Raw genomic sequence first — 16,189 nt, forward strand, 5'->3', positions numbered from 1 at the left:
AGTGCAAGGCTACAAGGAACAGAAAAACTCAGGGAAGCATGACACCTGGCAGAGGACCAAAATAAAGCTCCTGCAATTGACCCCAAAGAAATGAGGTCTATACGTTGCCTGACAGATAATTCAAAATTATTGTCTTAAACTCAGTGAGTTACAAGAGACACAGACAATTAAACAAAACGAGGAAAACAATACATGAACAAAAGGAGTTCAGAAAATAAATAGAAAACTTTGAAAAAGAGCCAAACAGAAGTTCTGCATCATAAAAAGAAAACCAATGATTGAACTGAAAAATTCAACAGAAAGCATCAACGGCTGACATGATCAAGCAGATGAAAGCATCAGACAATGTATAGATAAGTCACTTGAAATCATCCATTTAGTGGAACAAAAAGAAAAAAAATAATGAAATAGGGTGATGAAAGCCTATAGGACTTATGGAATACCATCACATGAACCAATGCCCCACTTTCAAAAACATAGTTGTCTAAACAGGAAAACAGTAAGGAAACAGCAGATTTGAACAACATTATAAATCAAACAGACCTAACAGACATATATGGGACATTCCATTCAACAATAGCAAAATACACATTGTTCTCAAGTGCACATAAAGCATTATCCAAGAAACATCACATGTTAGGTCACAAAACAAGTCTTTGACAAATTTAAGAAGATTGAAAGCATCCCATGTCTTTTCCAATCACAGTGGAAAGAAACTAGAAATCAATAATGTAAGAAAAATGGGAAGATACAGAAATCCATGAAATTAAACAACACATTCTTAAATACTGAGTCAAAGAAGACATCAAAAAGGAAATTTGAAAATATCTTGACAAACAAAAACAAAAACACAACATGAGAAAACTTATGGGATGCAGCAAAAGCAGAATTGAGAGTTCAACTTTGGAAATTGTGGATTTCCAGACGGCTACAGAGAAATACACAACAGATGTCTCAATATCTGAGACCAAGATTCAGCTGAGAAGTTGGGATTAACGTCGAAGAAGTGGGTGTCATCAGCAATAAAGTATTAATGGAGACTTTAAGGGCTGATGAAATTTCCCAAGGCAAGCATGGAAATTACCAAGAGAATAGTTTCAAGGATGAAATGTTTGAACCATCATGTGTTAGTTTAGTTTAGTTTCCCCTTGTCCAGGAGGCTAAGTGCTCCCTTTATGCTGTCACCTTCCTCCGCATTCACTACTCTTCTCTCAGTTTTGGAGGAGACAGTGGGCTTAAGAATTCCTAAAGGGCTACCGGAGGAGGTAATGAGGGAAGATCTCAACTCCCTTCTAATTTGTGTAAATCATGCCTCTTCCTCTCCTCTCTCCTTTTCTGTCTGCCCCAGTCTGAAGTTGCAGAAAATAGCCATGAAATCATACATACCAGTTATTTTGTGTTGAGCAGCATCTGAGTCTGTTTTGGCAGTAGAGGAAGTGGGGAAATGAAGAAGAAAAAATACGAATTAAAACATACAAATACAATCTGTGCATACTATCTTGGAGGAAAAACAGCATTAATCATTTATTTATTTATTCATCCTCCTCATTTATTAAACAAATGTGTATTGAGAACCTATCTTATGGTAAGTATTCAGCACAATAGAGAACGTAAAAAGAAAACTTGATCCTGGCCCTTGAGGAATTTACAGTCTAGAAGAGAGGTATTCCTATTAGATTTTCTTCTAAATACTTGAAATCTGAAAGATAAGAGAATCTGAGAACTTTAATAATAGAAAGCCCAGAAGAGTAAGTTATACTTTCAAATAATTTTGTCTATATTTATTTTAATCATAAAATATAAAATATTTCAAGATAATTTATTTAATGTGAATGAAAGAATTTCTGTTTGAGTAACATCAGTGGCAAGCACTGGTTGGTTGGTTGGATGCAGTGACCTTCAGACTTCTTAGTTCCAATCAAATAAACTCTTTTTTGAGTCCCCTATGACAAGATACTCAGTCTGTTTCCAAAAAGTTAAATCTTTTCCTTCACATTGAATTAAAGCATACGTTTTTTTTCTCATGCTGTAATTTTGAATCAAATAATCCATAACAAATGACTGTTGCTGATTTATATATATATATATATTTTCAATTCCAAGCTTTTATTCTTTTATTCATAAACATTCCTTCTAGTGTCCTGGATAAAAGATTTCCAACTCTGCCTTTAAATAAAAGCATCTCTTCTCTTTCTGTCCTCTAACATCTTTTTAAAAGAAATTGATTTAAAGTCTCATGATATTTAAATCCTCATTTTCAATACCTCACTATGTGTGTATGTGTATGATATTCAAACTCAACTGAACTTTTTACTAGTCACACTTAAAAATAATCACAAGCTTTAGAAACGTCTGCATAGTCATTTACATAACATTTAATCATTGTTTTCAGTTTTCTGGGATTTTCCACCCTTTTCATTCTTATGTCTTTCTCCTTTCAACTATTCATGAAGTTTTATCACCTGGAGATAAAGCAAATTAAATGTTTTTTTTTTTTTTTTCCAATTTGCTCTTTCCTATATTCACAAGTTTGCCAGATTCTAGAAATCCATAATAATACACCAAACATTCAAGCTGAGCATACTTTTGTGGTTAAGGAAAACTAAACATTTGTCAATTTCAAGACAGTTGACTAACCCATTGTTTTCCGAATGATCAGGAAAGAGCAGGTTCAAGGGAAATATTTTATTTGAAAGAAGGCAGGACATGTCAAGGTGCAGTAATTCCATGTATAATTCTACATTAGACATATGCATTCAAAGAGTAAATGTACCCTTTCTTTGGCCAAAACATCATTAAATAGAAAACATACAAAAATAATGTCAGATCTACTACTTCCAATAATATGGACACAAACAAAACAAAATTTAAAAACAAACATAATTTTCAACTGCCATTGTTGAGACTGTCCATCCAAGCTCTAGATGCTGAAAGATCAACATCAATATTAAAAGAATACTGTAAACAAAGGTTAAATGTCAGCCCTTAAGCCGTTCACTTTGTATGTCCTGCTGTTGCAATTGTAAGTTCTGTCACTCTGAAAGCAGATGATTCGTTGCAATTGTGAGACCATTTTCATCTGAACAATCAACGGTAATGATGTGTTGTGAATAATACAGCTGAAGATTGTTCTGGTGTGAATTCACAGCAAGATATTTTCGCCCTGTCCCAGGCTACGTAGCAACTGAGCTGCAGTGCAAACTGTCCTGGTTTTCTGTAGACTCTCTTCAAGGGTGGAGATTATTTGAGTATCACCATTCTGTGAATTATCAATCAACCCAAAACACAATTCCCTCCTCCTTTTAATGGAAAATGGAATATTAACTCAATGTATCATATCAGATGAAATTGGTTTCTTAGAGAAAGGCGCCTACCTGTGTTTAGCTCCACAACTGAAGGCCATCCCGGATATACGTCGGAAGTTTTTATGTAAGGACGCCTCTCAGAGAAGTTTTCAAACAGTGTAAAGACTGTACTAAGTGTCAGGAGGTCTGACGTTTAGTCTCAGCTATTCTGATGTCTAGTTTTGTGCCCTTTCCTATGTCAAATCCTATATGAATTTCTGTTTTTATCTGATCGAATGGGACTAGCCCAGTGGTTCTCAAATTGGCTGGACATTCAAATAGCTTGGAAAACTTTTTAAAAACATAGGGGCCTGCAGTCTTCCCCAGACAAGTTAAATCAGAGTTTCTGAAGGTGGGGCTGAGGCATTGGTATTTTCTTAAGCTCCCTGTGTGATTATAATATGCGTCCAAAAATCACTCCAAACTCTAAAATGTTCTGACATTTTATGAAACTTGCCAATTGAGAACCTCAGCATGTGTTTCAAATGAGTTCAGAGGAGAGAATTTCCAGTGTTAGCTGTTGGTGTTTGTTCTATCAGTTGCATTCATAATGTAGGCTGACAAGGGAAAAAAAAAAAAAAGGAAAAAAAAATTAACAGGGAAGGTAGACAGGCCGTGCAAACGAGAGCTCAATCACAGAAGAGCTGTCTCCAGGAGACCAAAGTCATGCTCTTTAACATTCTAAGTGATTCGTTTGTGCAGTGAACCAAATCTGAGCAGTTCCAATGTTTGAAAATGTAATGACTTAAATACAAATACTAATATACCCTTCAAGGTCATGAAACAGTTCCTTGGCCTTAGGAAATGTGTAACTTCTGTGAGCTCATTTAGGTCAATTTGATGGGCCTCTTATAACCTTAAGATTCATCTTGCTCCTTATCTTTCCTCTGCATTAAAATATGTTAATAACAGCTTTGGAATCAAATCAATTCTTTTCTTTTTAAATCTGCCTTTTTAAAACTTCCTTTTTATTTGCAGAATTACCAAGGAGTTGTTAAAAATTACCATATTTTCTACCTCTGAATGAAATTAAGCAAAGACCGAAGTACGAAAAGGTCATCAAAACAAGAGACTATAAAATAAATCTAAGAATAGCGGTACATTGCTAATGATAGCCTAAAATTTAATTTAAAGTCAGTCCTGAAAATGTGTAATGGTTAAGGATTGAGTTTCTATCCTCATCCACATGTTTAAAGAATTTTCTGTATTGGCTATCTCTAACCAAATTAGTGGGAATGGGAGAGGGCGGGGAAAAACTCACTAAGAATCTACTCATCTATAGTCCTTTTATCTTTTCATTTAGAAGGGTAAGCTACTGAATATCATATATATAATGCGGTATATAAAATGTGATAAATGCTGCACGTAACACACAAAGTCTACAATAGACCATAGATCTACAAAGGACTATGATCTATGGATCAGAACTACCAGAGTTAACATCAACCCAGTTCCTAGCAAACGTTCCTAACTTATGGCCATAGCTATCATTTCAGACCCAATACCCCCTTTATAAAAGCAAATATTCTGTAGACCCCCTTCCCTTCCAAATGAGGCACTCTAACTTCAACTATAATTTTTAAATAAATTTAAATCAATTTAGAATAATGGAATATATGTTATTGTACATTTATAACTATACTATATTCCTATTCCTACACCCCACTTAATTATAATAAGTTAGGATCAGGGAAAGCAATATTAGAAATTGTCCCACACGAGAAGTTCAGGAAAAATGAAAGAGCAAAGGCAGAGATGGACACTAAGCTAATAGCAGACCAGTTTTGTCTGTAGAAGATCACGGATAAAGGGGGAAAAATAATTAATTGAAGTATGTATAACATGCTAAGATAAATTACAATCTGTCAATGTTGACCAAGTATGAGGAAGTTTGATATTCTTGTGGATAAGCTATTTATAAATGTACTTTCAAAACAATTCAGTGTGTTATGACACGAGTTAAGAGTGCCAATGACGTGTCCTGGAAACATTTCATCCCAGAGCCAGCCACATGTCCAAAGATGCATTCAGTCTGTGCTGGGAAAGAAAAGTGGGCAGGGGGCTCCAGATGAGGGGAGCCATGTAGCTACTTGGGGCAAGGACGCAGATGCCAAAGCTGGGCCTGTCCGACAGGGAGCTCAGGAGGGACTCAGCTGCTGCTTTGGGAGGTGGCAGGAGGTGGGGGAGGGGACACCCCGACCCTGGCTCCTGAAGCACCCCTCCCCTCCCTTCCTACTTGGGTCCCACACAGCGCCCCTCACTCCATCCTGCCTTGGCCTACTTGTGCCCCACATACACCCCGATGCTTCCCTCCCCATTGCCTGACCTCGAGCCTCCCTGCCTGCCTTCGACCATCCCCAGTACCCCCATCCTGCCGTGACCTACCTGCACCTGGGGCTCCATCCTGCTTCCGTGCTGGGCACTGGCCTTCTTGGACATGTGCGTCTTCTGGCAAGCTCTGGAGCCCTGAAGTACCTGAAATAACCATAAGTTAAGGAAAAGAATAAAGCTCAATGATAAAGAAAATTTCTATAATTTAATTCATTGAATGTTTTTTATGTTTAGATATAAAATACACATATCTGTGTGCATATGCTTGACTATATTTTGGGTTTTTATGTAATAAAATTACATATTAACATTTTATTTCTTTAAAAAATTGAAGCATTGTGGCAAAATGTTAGCATTTAAAAATCTTTCTTTTAAGAAATCAAATAATATACAAATGCTTGAAGTTTCTTTTTCATCTTTTCTTTATCCCATTCCCTTCCTTCCATCCAAAGACGTAACCATTATCCTGAAGTCAGTGTTTTACTTTCCCAGCTGTTTTATTTTTCACCAGGCCGCGAGGGTGGGGCTCCGGCGAAAGGATGAGGGGCGGTTTCCTCTCCGGATCTCGGAGAAGCTCGGAAAAGGGCAGGGCGTGCCCACCTGCCGCTACCTCAGGCGGACGCGAACCATTCAAATCGCCCGCGCCAAGAGGTACCCGGCGCTCGCGATTGGCTGAGCCGGACCAGCGCCCATGGGCGGGGCCGGCCCCCACGCAGCGGCCGCGGGTCCCGCCCCGCTGGTTCGCATGCGCTCAGTCCCCAGAGGAAAGAGTCTGCGCACACCCCCGCCCGGTCTCCGACTCGCGCCGCGGCTCCCTCCCCTGTCCGCGGAGGCTTGTCGGCTCGGCGAGACAGCAAGAGCTGCGGCCGGCAGGGGGTTGTGCGGACCGAAGGCGGCTGCGGTGGCGCCGGCCTGTGGAAAATGCCACCAGGAGGCGCTTCGGTTCGTTGCTCAAGTGACGGCCGTTCCCCGCCCCCCACCCCTGAACCCCCTGCGACCGCCGGGGAAGAACCCGCCCACGCAGGGACTACCGCACCGAGACGCTTCAGCAGGAACGAGGCCGACGGCCGGCTGTGCCGGTTGCGCCCCTGAGGTGAGTGCGGGCGGCGGCAGCGGCGGGGCGCTGGGCGAGGAAGGACGGGGGTTGCGGCGGCTGCCACCCCGGGTCCCCGAGGGGGAGGGAGGCTGCGCAGGCCTCTGCGGGGCGGGGAGGGCCGGCGCCGGCAGTGTGGGCGCCGGGGGCCACGGCGGTGGGCGCGGTGAGCACCCTGGAGCCCTTGTCGCTCCCCACCCCTCCCACAGCCCCAAAGCTGTGCCCCCACCGCTGGGCGCTCCGGCGACTGGCGCGGAAGCCTCCGTGGCCTCTTGGGCCACCGCCGAGCCCGCCCCGCGCCCGTACTCTCTGAGTCCCCCGCGCCCTGCTGGGCCTGATCGGGCTTGTGCCCGTGCCTCCCGCCGTTCCCCCCAACTGATCTGACTCCTTTATAATATGGAAAAACTCCCATTCTCACAAGGGAGGTTCTTTTTCTATTATAGGAAATTATAACTCTCCTTTGACAATTTTGTTTTCTAGTAGTTTCTTTGACGTGACAAAGGGATGTTTGTATTCTTTGGAAAAGCTAAGCCAACCAAATGCATAGTGATATTTAGGTCCAAGGCCAAAAAATCAGTTTCTTCCTAGCACCGATTACGCTGTGGACATGAAAAGCATAAAACTAGCAAAGAGAGGCACCCTTTATTACACATCTTTTAGAGTGCTTAGTGGCTCGTTTGGCTAGCATAGGAGTTACAGATAAATAGGAAAGATATCGCCTAATGTGTTCTGAAAGGTGGCTTTTTGTACAACTGTATACTCTGTCCTTCAAATTCTTTGAGGTTGCTTTTATGGAATATAAAATTGAGTGTGTAAATATATATATTTACGTATAATATGTATTTTGTAGCATAGAAATATGTGTATGTTGAATGGAATATATTCCATTCAATATATCATAGTAACTAATGACCGTGGAGAGAATTAGTTTTCTCAAATAAAGATAGCCTATGAGTAGCTTTCTTTCTGGAATAAATAAAATAAGCTTTTCATCCTCAGTATCTTTGCTTTACCTTTGAAAATACTTAACTTTATTTACACCACTAAGTGCAGGTTGATTGAAGATTACACAGATGTTACCAGCAGTGATAAAGACAGGTATCAGAAAGTCTAATTGCCTTGTACTCATTCTAGGTTAGACAGTTTGGTCCTTTTGCAGTTTATCAGTTCCAACCACCTTTTCTAAAAAGTAGTAAATTGACTTTCTCAATGATGTGCTTGAGTATCCTGACGGTGAAACGAACATTTCTTGGCCATTTTCCCATGGCAAGAATGTCCTGTATAAGCGTCGCATTGGACAAATTAGGGGAATTTCAGCTTTTCTTTATCTACTGTTCTATCTCCTTCTCAAATTTGAGGGACTTTTGCATGTCTTGGCTCAACAAGTGACAGATGCATTGTCCTGCCTTGTTTTTTGTCCCTTTAATTATGGAATTGTTGCTGTTGAAAAGAAATTTCACACACGCATGCAGTTCTTCCCAAATATATCACACCAATACCTCATTTTTTCCATGATGAATAAAAATAGTGTATTCCAAGACTTGTGAATAGTAAGTACTGTGACGTGCTCTCTAACAAACTTATTTAGTGAAATTGATGTCTTACTGCACCCCCCCGTGAAATTCCATGTGTGCTGTATTCCACCTCTTTAGCTTTGAACTTTGCAGTCGTTATCGATGTATGTAAAGTTCCTACACTCAGAAAAGTTCACATATTCATCCATTTTTAGGGGTAGACATGTAGCCAGCCACTGAAAGTAACATAAAACTAACAAATACAATCATTTACCACAGGAATTTGGATTTGTTGAATGGTGTATGAGCATACTAGCGTAACTCCTGATGGTGCAAAGCACCATAGGAACCAGCTTCTAACAGGGCGAACTGCTCGTGCATTATCAAGGAACAGCTAATTTGAGCTGGAACGGTCAGGGGCAGCTTTGTGACATTTCTGGGAGAGTAGAACCCAAATGGCCACCTAGTTTGTGGGTCTGTAGAGACCACGGGGAGTTGAGAATTGTGCTTAGAAACATGAGTGTGTCTTGTTCAGGAAAGTGAAGCGTTTGACCTAGCTCAAAGAAAGGAGCTACACAGGGAAATAGTGAAAACTGATGACTAGAGCAGGTTTCATTGCGGAGGCTCTTAAAAAAGAAATTTTCCTGAAAAAAAAAAAAAACAAACCTGAAGATCCATGGAAACTCACTGAAGGTTTTTGAGCAGGTGAGTGAAAGAGTGAACTCTATGACTTAAGATAAATTGAGAGCGGTGTTTACTACTATGTGTTCCCAGGACCATTCATCAACAGATTTTCTTCAAAAGAATTTCCCAGGTCAAATCAACGGGGAAAGTACTGGGTTTCTTTACTGTGGTTCTTTAAGACATTAGTATATTAATGGGTATTTTGATGTCCAAAAGGAAAATAGCATTTCTCAAACCTATTTGACCATGGAACCCTTTCTAGGAAAATAAGTCATGGATCACGAATGCCATATACTTGGGCCAGTCTGTCTACAAACTGATATATGTAAGATGGGTACTGGTCTATAATTTTAAATAACTTACATGATTTACAGCTTAATTCTTTGTTCCCAAATTGGTAGCAATGCAAGGTCTCTCCATTTTCCCCATGAGTTTGTCTGTGTTTTGCAGTCTTCTACTGCCAAGGAGTTAGATGGTGGTGGAACGTGGAATGATGCTTCCCTGTCCCTCTGTGTCATCTGCGTACACTGGGCACCTGCTGAGCTGTCCTAGTTGCTGTCTGGTCCTGGGGAGCCAGCCTGCACAGCTGTTGCTGAGACCTGGCTCATCAAATCCAGTGACTTTATTCCTTCCCTACTATACTCAGATTGATGGAATCATTTCACTGATCTGTTCCCTGCTGAGGTGCAAGAAGTTCTGTGTGACTCTACCAGGCTCAGTCTTAGAGATGCGATTTAGTAGTTCTGTGAGGGCTTCCTGATTCCTCTTGTTTTCTATGCAGGAAATGGTGCACATGTCCTATACATCTCGTTGTTTTGGGCTTTCCCCATGAGATTTCCACCTAAATCTTTATGCCATGGATTGTTTTTGTTTCCTACAAAACTGTATGTTTAAAACTCATAGGCAACAAACAGCTCTGTTATTCCTCATATTCTTCTGTAACTTCTGTTCTCTGAGGAAATGATGTGTCTCTTAAGACAGCTTAAGACGGTGAAAGATAGAGGCAAGAAATGTGTGGGGGTAAAAAATCAATCATTATTTCAAAGATACTCCCTCCCAAACTTCTTAATATCCTATGGAAAATGCTGATCTAAAGAACAGAGGGTTAACAACTCCTGAAGATGAGTAGGTGTGTGATAGGAACACTGTCTCAAGTTTTGAGTATCATGTGTATTTGATGACAGTCATAACCCTCAGTAAGTGATGAGTAACTCATTGTCTTTGTGGTCCTTTGTGCAGTCCTCCAGTACATGGACTCATGAAAAGCATCTTGCTGTTGGGAAGTCTTCCTCCACCTTATGAAGAAAGCCGGGCTCACTTGCTGAAGAGATGGGGATCCACCTAGAGCCAGCGCCAAGCAACAGACATGTGAGTCAGCCCCAGCTGCGCCGCCCGCTGGCTGCAGGTGCAGAAGTGACCTTAGTTGAGACCGCAGACTGCCCCGATGCGCCTCCACCAAGGGGTTAACATGGGCCATAAGCAAATAAAGTGGTTCTCTAATGCATTTTTAATAAATCTTGGGAAACTTGCAGAGTAGAGGAGGAAGAAAAGTGAAACAATATGTGCGGAATAAAGATAGAAGAGAGGAAGGGTGAAATGTGATTAGGGCCATTTCTGCTCTTCAGGGACTTCCAAAATCGTGGACAGGCATGTGCACAGACCCGTGGCAGATGGGCACTTGGCCTCGTACTGTCCTTGTGGATTTTTGAGAATGACTGCCACTGTCATTCTCATTGATTCGCGGGGTTCTCCTGTTGTCACTGATGAATTCAAAAACAGTTATCTTAGTAAAGCACATTCTCAGGTACTAGACTCAACTAAATTCCTGATTAGATAGATTTTCCTAAAGATTTCCTGAAAGCAGTGAGATAAATGTCTTAAAACCAAAAAAATGTCAAAACTGCAAAGGGATTGGGAGAGGCTTATAGCTCAGTGGTTCAGTGCGTGCTTACTGCCCATGAGGTCCTGGGTTCAAGCCCAAGTACCTCCATTAACATAAAAAACAAACATACAAACAAACAAACCTAATTACCTGCCCCACCAAATTCAAGGAGTCTCATGACCCGTGTCCCCAGGTTCTGAATCTCATCTCATCCGTATGAAATGCACTGCTGCCAATTAGCTGATGACCTAGGCTCAGACAGTCCTAGCTCAGAGTTCTCAGAGGAACTTCTGCTGGCTCCAGTAATTGGTTTTTTACATATTTAGTTTACATCCATGATTAATTTTGACAGTAGTCCTAAAATTTAGATGTTGTTTATATTCCCATTTTAGAGATGAGGGAACTGAAAGCGAGCTAAAGTAACTGGCCAGAGGTAACACAGCTGGTACACCGGGGCCCAGGAGCTGGCAGTCTGGAAAGTGGTCTCACATCAAACCAAGTCCTGTTTCTCCTCACTGATGCAGGTTCTTTTCAACCTGTTTCAAAGGCACTGGAAACCTGTGGTACCTTAGGTACCATTAAGCAGGAAAACAGGGGCTGGGGAACAAACAAGGCAGTGCTCTGGGCCCCTCACTCTAGTTTCAGCCTGAGCACATCTGATATATATGAGTCCCATTTAAAGTTTTGTTTGGAAAAATTTCCAAACACTGTTTTATACCCTGATATCTCCTGATGCTGTACTAGCAACTTCCTGAAGCCAGACCTGCCTCATCCTTTCTTTGGTCTCAGGACGGTATGAAACCCACCCTGACCTGGAGCAGGTGGAAATCATTGCTCTTGGGATGTGATCTGGGCTCCAGAACTGCACTGTCTGAGCGTCTCCCATGAGCCCTGGCAGCCTTGCTGCCTTTCTCACTGAAGCCAGTTACATGGTTCCCACACCCTGCAGCCTCCTCCCTGCCACTAGTGATGTCACCTTTGTCAGGAATGACTGTGTGCTGTCCCCGGAGGGAAGGGATGTCTTCTCCCCATAGCTGGAGGCAGTTTTCGAGGAGAAACTGTACCAGCGATATCTGAAACACATAAGGGCAAAACGGGGTGTTCTTTTCCATATGGCATAGTTACAAATCATTTCATATCTAACTCTTGCATCTAAAAACTGTAAGAGAATTCTGAGAAAAATTCAGAGTTGATTAAAAAATGAGTCTACAAAACCGTTTTCTGTAAGAAATAGTGATACTTTCAAGAGTACTTTGGGTACAGGTTTTAAAACTCTTTTAATCAGTGGGTTAAAATGATTATTTGTCACCTCGTTCAATAGCTAACATTTTTGTAATGACGGTTGCAACTTTAAAAGTAGGACAATTTTCAAGTGACCCACGAAGGATGCTTGAGGTGAATCTGTATATTGTCTTACTAAGTTTCATTTGTTATTGTTTGATTTTCTCCAGTTTTATTGAGATAAATGGACATATAAAATCTTATGAAAATTAATAAAGCATCCAATAGACAGAAACTTCAGAAATTTACTTCTAAAGTGAGGAAATACGTGAGAGTTGAGAAGCAGAGATTTCTGTGATTTTTCTTGTGGAGGAAGGAAGCAGTGGAGAGGAGGCGTGTCTGTCTGAATGCACTGCCTCGTCTCATGCTGGCTGTCGGGTTGAACTTGGGGCAGAGTTGTGATCTGATTAGGCCTGTTGTGGCTCTGTTCAGATGTTCTGGAATCTTTTACTAGCCCCCTCACCCTGCAGTGGGGGTGACATAGGAGCCGAGTGTCCTTGTGAGGGACCACAGCTGGCAGAGGAAGGCCAGTGTGTGAGGAGCTGTGGGTGCTCATCTGAGATGTCTTAGCAGTGACCAGAGGAGCTGGGTGGTGTCGTCATTATGAGATGATGAAACCATGGGACCTTCGCCGTAGTTCACACTCCCTCAGTGATTAGGCTGAGAGTTGAACCTCGGCTGCCAGACCCAAAGCTCAGGTTCTGTTGTCTCATCATCCTACTCTTATCTCTCTGTGGTTGAGTGTCCTGGGTGGGAAAGCAGAAATGCCTCCACTGCTCTCGGTTTCCCACTTAACAACCCACCACCTCCCCTCACCCCACCAGGTCAGTGACTCTGCCCCTCCAGGGGAGCGTGTTTAAAATGTGCACTTGAAAAACCTGGTACATCACGGTTAGTACCTCAGGTTTCTGGTTCAAAGTGGGGACCGTGCCCCACAAGGCATGAAAATGAGAGGTCTCATTACCTTCTTTGTGAAGTCCTCTTGTAATTGTGAGCCGGTGGCATTAGGTGGACCAAGAAGGCTTGGGGCTATACAGCATGCTAAGTTATCCGCCATCATCTGATTGAATGTGGAGTGTTGCTTAGTGTCGTGGAGCACTCCAAAAAGGTGCTTCAGGAGGTCACCATTGGCTCTTGGCAGCTGGTCCAAAAGCCTACAGGCAGAAAAATGCACTTGTAAACAAAGCATGTCATTTTGCTTAGGAAGTGGAAATATAGAAACAGAGAACAGAGTACGTGATGGTAAACCATGCCCCCAGTCCTCTCTCGCAGAGTTCTAAGCATGAATGCACACAAAAATGTTTCATTGATTTCAGTTTCTGGATGAGATACTAACTTCCTGTGGTTGATTAAGTGTTTGAAAAATTAAGATCGTAACAGCGAGAGATTGGTTCTCTAGCATCTCTGTTTTGACCAGTGGATTTCATCTGCGGCAGTTCCATGTCTTCAGTAGGTGTTAACTGGTCATGGAGTCCATATTAATAAGATTAGGATAAAAACAAGAATTCAGTAACAGCAGGAGTGCCTGCATCTGTTTCTCAAGTGGCTTCTGTGGGTAGCAGATGCAGCCCTTTGACACTGGTCATTACTTTAGTAGACAAAGCTGTAAAGTATAAGCTGGTATTTTCCTAAGAGGATGTTGGTTGTATTTTCGGGGTGTGACCGTCATTACCTCTGGGTTGCAGTTATTTTTCCCTCCGCATTCCCTTCATCAAGGACGCTAAGCCATTTGTCACGGCAACTGGCTGTAAAAATACCTCCTTCTATATTCTGAAGATAATCCTTCCGTAGATTAAATAAAAAAGATATATATTATTATGATAAATACATATTGGAGAAATAACAGAAAACATTAAGTTGAAAAATTCCGTTCAGGCCTCACTTCCTTCACAACAGCCAGTGTGTGACCTGGGCAGAGCTGGCTGTGACTGCAGACTCCCACACCCAGAAGGAGGGGCTTGGACTCTCTCCATCTAAAATCAGAAGCATCACAGCAGAGTCTGGCCGGCAGTGAGAGTGATGAGAAAGCCCCCCCACCAGCTGGTCCTTGCTCTCTATGTCCATGTCAGCACTAGTCCCAGCTGACAGGGTCTGGTGACCACCCACCCCGAATCCTGTGAGTGTCTGAGAAGCAACGTGCACACCCATGTTCCTCATTTACTTCAGACAGTGCTTGCTCTTAATTCAAGGAAGAGCGTTCTGAAATAGAACGCACACCCCTCACACTCTTGCACACATATTACAAGAGAACTGGGCTTTCTGAGGTGAGGTTTGCCTGCTTCATGGGGAAAAACTACTCATAGTAGCTTCAGTCTTCTTTTTGAAACTGCATAAAAGTTCAGTTTGCAGCCTTTTAAACAGAAGGTGCTAAAAACATACCAAAATCCCCAGTGGGTACCTACATGTTACCCCTTATAGCTCCTCAAATGGAACATATCCTCCCAAGTGTGTCACTTAAAATTTAGATATATTGGAACTTCAGACCTCTGAGTGTGAGGGCTAGAGGTACACAAATGTAAGCTACCTAAGTGGGGGCCTGGAAAATGTGTCACTTTAGAGGGCTGATGAATACATTTTTTTTTAAATTAAAGTATACTCGGAGACAATAAGTCAATTTCTGTCTAATTTCTGGTGCACAAGCCTTAAATCACAGAAATGGGCCTATTAAATTTCATGAAGTAGTAATTTTTCCCCCTGGTGAGCAAGGTGGTAATTGTGTTTATTTATGTATTTATTGATGGAGATTCTGGGGAGTGAACCCAGGACCTCGTGCATGGTAAGCATTCACTCTACCACTGAGCTATACCCTCCTCACCCCTGAAGTTGTCATGTTTTGTGCCAGACTGGGGAAAGTTTTGCATCACCTTGCTAGTTTCAAAGGCACACCGTGCTTCCACTGGTCTCACTCCACAGCCCAAGGCTTCTCTTAATAGGAGATTGTTCAGAAAATGCCTGTAGGCAACTATGATGGTTATAATGCGGTCGTTCACATGCTCCAGTCCTTACTGAGCTGCTGTGTGTGCCAGGCTCTCTCCTGCGCACTGCCGACGGAGCAGTGATAGCAGGGGACAGGGTCTCTGTCTTCTCATCTGTGTACTGTGTTCTTGATGTGCATCACCCTCTCTTGTCATTAGGGTTTTCCTCCGTGTTCCCTCTGGAGTGACCCCAGTGTATTTGGAGGGAGGAAGTGCTCCGGCTTTGGCTGGTTCTGGGAGTCTGGGAGGAGACAGCAGGGCCTGCGCCTCATGTGCACAAACTCCCTGCACTGGGAGCACGTGTATCCTCCTTCCTGGACCCTGTGCTGTGGTGCCCATGGGTGAGGCTGTGTGAGGTGAAGCCTGAACATGACTGAAGCAGATATGCCGAGGGTGTTGCTGTTGGACCTGTCTACAGTTTAATGGCAAACTCAGTGTGGTGCTGATAAATATTAATTTCTGGTTTAGACCAACTCTCTGGTTATTTGACACATGGTATTATCAAGGCCAAGTTTGCAAAGTCTGATTCCCCATGAAGAGCAGTCAACTTTAGGAAGCAAGAACTTTAGGAGTGTCTAAGATGTGTACCCACGAGTAGCCAGCCTCTTGCTAGTCTATGCTTATAATGGGAAATAGACAAGAGCCTCACTCTTACTAGATGATCAAATTAATTCCATGTGCCCTTACATATGGCAACACTCATCTTGCTCTTTGCACACCTAGTGTGTAGTATGATGGTGCGAGTGTGGTCAGGGTCAGCTCTAAGTCATTTCTGAACTGTTGCTATTTATCCCACAATCAAATTATGATCCAACATTAATAGGGGACAAGGAAAGACCACATGTAATGGGGTTTCTAAGATAATTGTCATAACCTGTTTGTAGTCATTACTACATTGATAAACTTGTTTAGAGCTGCTAGCAAATACCAAGATGGGTTGATTATATTCTTTTTCGGTTCTGTGATTCCCTTTGTAGAAATGTAGCTGGATACCTGACTTAGCTGGATCATTTCAAAATCAGTGTATTTCTTCTATACATTCATTGCATTTTCAGAGTTCAAAATTACCTTTGACTGCTGCACCC

At 42.2% G+C, this 16,189-nt stretch overlaps 1 long non-coding RNA gene across 1 annotated transcript; it reads right to left on the reverse strand.

The window, feature by feature from the left end:
• Nucleotides 1–10,241: 10,241 nt before the first annotated feature.
• LOC135322857 (uncharacterized) lies at nt 10,242–16,188 on the reverse strand. Its single transcript, XR_010383758.1, has 3 exons — nt 13,094–16,188; nt 11,825–11,921; nt 10,242–10,726 (listed from the first exon to the last, which is right to left on the reverse strand). It is a non-coding gene; the product is annotated as an uncharacterized LOC135322857 (long non-coding RNA).
• Between the last annotated feature and the right edge of the window lies 1 nt (nt 16,189).

This window comes from Camelus dromedarius, chromosome 14, assembly GCF_036321535.1.
Source record: "Camelus dromedarius isolate mCamDro1 chromosome 14, mCamDro1.pat, whole genome shotgun sequence".
Taxonomy (NCBI): domain Eukaryota; kingdom Metazoa; phylum Chordata; class Mammalia; order Artiodactyla; family Camelidae; genus Camelus; species Camelus dromedarius.